Source organism: Anopheles moucheti (genome assembly GCF_943734755.1).
Source record: "Anopheles moucheti chromosome X unlocalized genomic scaffold, idAnoMoucSN_F20_07 X_unloc_9, whole genome shotgun sequence".
In the NCBI taxonomy this organism is placed as follows: Eukaryota; Metazoa; Arthropoda; class Insecta; order Diptera; family Culicidae; genus Anopheles; species Anopheles moucheti.
The window spans coordinates 73137-77500 of record NW_026453603.1 but is presented as its reverse complement, the minus strand read 5'-3'; positions in this window follow the sequence as shown (position 1 = coordinate 77500).

Here is a 4364-nt window from a genome sequence, read left to right as displayed (position 1 = left end):
GACGACGGATCGCCCGGCTGCTTTCCCGGCTTCGCAATCAGCACGAGACGAGCCTCCTTCCACTCCGCAGGAAACTCGCCCTGTTCAAGCAGCTGGTTGTAGACTTTCGCGAACACCTCCGGATGCTTCCTCATCGCCGCCTTCACTGCGGCGTTGGGTATGCCGTCCAACCCCGGTGCCTTCGAGGGAGCCATTCGCTCGGCCAGCGACAGGATCTCCGAGACCGTGACCGGCCTCAGGGCCTCGTGTGAGGCAGCACACGCTTCGATGTCCGGCCACTCGAATGCTGGATGCTCCGGAAACAGTGCGTCGACGATCGGGTCGAGTACGGCTCGGTCCGTTTCCGGTGGCGCCCTGCTGCGCAGTTTCGCTCGCACCACTTTGTACCCGAGTCCGAACACCTCGGCTTCCACGCAGTCGATGAGCTCTTGAAGGCTGCTTTCTTTGCTGCTCTTTATTTCAGCCTTTAGCAGACGGCGGCAATCTTGCAGCCTGGCAGATGTCGCTGCACGCTCCGACAGTTGGGCTCGGCAATGGGCAGCCTCCGCTGCTTCGCACTCCTCCCTCAGGCGCTCAATCTCCGGAGACCACCAGTACATCTGGGGCTTGCGGTGGAAAGTGGCCCCATGCACTCTCTCCATGGTCTCATCGCACGCCTGGGTGAGTCCGCCGATCAGCCCCTCCGGTGTATCGACCTGTTCGAAGTGGCCGTGTGTGAGGGCGATGTCGAAGCACCTCCTGTCGAATTGCGCCGTCTTCCACCGGGTCCCGGCGTGTTTGGCTGTCCCATCGCTGGTTGCTGTCCGGCTTCGCTGCTGCTGGCCTCGTCGCGTGGAACGTTGACTCGGAACGTCCACCTGAAACTCGACGTAGGCGTGATCGCTACCGGAAAATCGACTCAGCACTCGCCATGAGTCCGGCCTCGCGATGGCTGGACTAGCGAATGTAACGTCGATCACGCTTTCTCGCGCCGCCCCGTTGCCCTTGAACGTGGGCACGTTGCCACGGTTGAGCGTCTGCAGCGACAGCTGCTCAGCCACGCTCAGGAGATCCTGCCCCTTCTGGGTAGTGCGCGCGCCCCCCCATTCCTCGTTCCACGCATTAAAGTCGCCGGCCAGGACGGATGTTGTGTGTCCGACGAGCGACATTTCCACCGCACCGAGGAAGCTCTCGAATTCCGCGGGACCGCTGCTGGGGGACACGTAACAGCTGGCGAACGTGACTCCCGCTATGGTGGCCACCACTAGTCCCGGGGCGACGCTCCCCCACAAACGCTGGATTGGATAGGCGCCCGTTGCGATGATCGCCACGCCCTGCTCCACATCAACGGCCCACCGCGGATCGTCACGAGGCGGCCGATACAGCTCGCAGGCGAGCACCACCTGAACCTCGAGCTCGCGAGCCGTCTGCAACATCAGGTCTTGTGCTGCCTGACATCGCCCGAGGTTCACCTGCAGCACTCTCAGCGCCGGCACGTCGGGTGTCCCACCCGATGCGGTCCCCCGCAGGCGGCACAGCAGACCTCCGCCGTGCAGCTCTTCGCCTGATGGTCCGGCTTCCCGCAGCGAATGCAGCAAGCCGAGCGATCCGTCTCGCTCTTGCACGCCGCCCGGATGTGCCCCGTCTCCAGGCACCTGAAGCAGCGTTGCTGACGCGCCTGCGGCTGCGTCGCTTGCTCGATCAGGCAAGACGTGAACTTTACCTTCACGTTCTCGCCCACCAGCTTCTCCGCTACCCCAACCGGAACCCGAACTATCGCCACCTTCGTGCTGTCCCACGCAGATCGCAGACGGACCGAGGTCTCCTCCACGGTAACATGGCACAGGTTGGTCAGTGCCATCGCCACATCGACCTCCTTCGCTAAAGGGTCGATCGCTGCAATTTTGATTTCCGTCGTCGGCGTCACCAGTCGAGCTGAGGCCGACAGCTCCGTTTTTTCGCAGACCTCCTTTATGGTCTGCAGGACTCCTGCAGCGTCCGCGCCTTCGTTCAGCTCCATCACCAACCTGGAGCGTGTGGTGCGTCGTCCTACACCGAGGGCTTCCTGGTGCTTCTCCATTTCTGGAGCCGCTCGCACCGCCTGGTATACCTCCAGCCAGGTTTGCCCCTCGCCTGGGGCGATTTCTACCGCGTCCGGCTTCGCTTTACGCTGCCGCTGGCGCTGTCCTCCTCGTTGTGTTGCAGGCTGGCTGCGCCGAGCCTGTTGTCCCTGCTGTTGCTGGGGCTGCTGTCGTGATGGCCCAGCGAACGCCTGTCGCTGAACCTCCGCACGTCGTTGTGGTAGTTCCGGCCACTGCTGCTGCTGCTGCTGCTGCTGCTGCTGCTGCTGCTGCTGCTGCCGGCTCGTTGTTTGGCGTGCTGGTTTGCGACGCACCACCTCGGACCAAGAGCCGCCTTCCTGGTCCGGAAGTGGAGCTGCCGTTGCCATCGCCGCTCCTTGCTGGTGCTGCTGCTGCCTCCATTGCTGCTGCTGCTGCTGCTGCTGCTGCTGCTGCTGCTGCTGCTGCTGCTGCTGCTGCTGCTGCTGCCGCCCTGAACGCTGGCCACCACCGTAGCCTAGCGTCTGCGCCAGCAGTTCTTGGAGGCTGGCGCGCTCCTCCTTCAGCTCGTGGCGCAGACGCTCGTTTTCCTCACGAGCCACCGTCTCACGCATGCGGGCTTCCTCCCTGACCAGCTTCGTCTCCTGCCTGGCCTGTTCTGCCATCGCCTCCATCTGCTGCCGGAGCATCGTTATCTCCTGCTGCAGACCGGCGATCGTTGCTCGCAGCTGTTCATTGGACAGCGACGAATCGTTCAGGAGCTGTCGGAGCTCCGCCATGTCCGAGATCCCCTGCTTCGTTGCCGTCGCCGAGGCTCGCGTAAGGATGACTTTCGGCTCAACAGCCGAAAGGGACCGCCCCACCCTTTCGTCGGTGGACTCCGACCTGAGTCGCGTGGTGCGAGTTGTCGCCATTACTGACGCCTTACTTCAACTCTCCCTTGCGGGAGGACGCTAATAGCGGGCCACGGAGAGGTTTTGAGGCCTGGTGAAGTGAGGGCAGATGGTAGGAGGACGAGTAAGTGCGCGTTTAACTCGTCTTGTCAAGCCGCTTCTTTTGATACCGCACTTTGTGGGGTGGCGATAAAATTTTCCGCGGAAAATCGCGAAAAACCGCTTCCTGGGTGGTTTTTCCGCTCTAGGGGGGAGGGGGTGGGTGGTATGGTGGTGGGGGGGTATTTTCCCGACTCCCCTCTTGAAAACTCGTCGTTTGATACCCCGCACGACGGTATCAGGGCGAAAATTTTCTTCTTCGGAAAAACGCTTTTCCGCCCGTATCTCTCTGGATGTTGCGAAAATCACTTTTCCGGCGATGGTTTCCGATGAAATAATTCACCCCGCAACTTTCTTCCAAACACCCGGGAGCTCTACCTCCGCTCCTTGGCCGGGAAAATCGCCAAAAACCGCTTCCTGGGTGGTTTTTCCGCCCTAGGGGGGTGGGAGTGGGTGGTATGGTGGTGGGGGGGTATTTTCCCGACTCCTCTCTTGAAAACTCGTCGTTTGATACCCCGCACGACGGTATCAGGGCGAAAATTTTCTTCTTCGGAAAAACGCTTTTCCGCCCGTATCTCTCTGGATGTTGCGAAAATCGCTTTTCCGGCGATGGTTTTCGATGTGAAAATTCACCCCGCAACTTTCTTCCAAACACCCGGGAGCTCTACCTCCGCTCCTTGGCCGGGAAAATCGCCAAAAACCGCTTCCTGGGTGGTTTTTCCGCCCTAGGGTGGTGGGAGTGGGTGGTATGGTAGTGGGGGGGTATTTTCCCGACTCCTCTCTTGAAAACTCGTCGTTTGATACCCCGCACGACGGTATCAGGGCGAAAATTTTCTTCTTCGGAAAAACGCTTTTCCGCCCGTATCTCTCTGGATGTTGCGAAAATCGCTTTTCCGGCGATGGTTTTGGAAGTGATAATTCACCCCGCAACTTTCTTCCAAACACCCGGGAGCTCTACCTCCGCTCCTTGGCCGGGAAAATCGCGGAAAACCACTTTTCGCGGGGGTTTTCCTGGGCTGGGTGGGGGGTGGGTGGTGCTAGGGGGGGGAAACCGCGTTTCCCCCACTCCTCTTTCCGAGACGCGTCGTTAGACACCCCACACGATGGTATCGGGCCGAAAATCTCACACACACAAATTTCACACACACACAAAGAGCGGTGAAATTTCGTCCGGGAGTGCCCCTCCGGGAGCGCTAGCGCTCCAGCAGGGGGGTGATTCGTCCGGAAGTTTTTTTCCTCGCTCTTTTTCACACACACGCCGCCATTTTCGACGAGCACGTGGTTTTCTTTGTTCGCTAATAACTCACTGAGTTTTCGTCCGATTGACACGAAA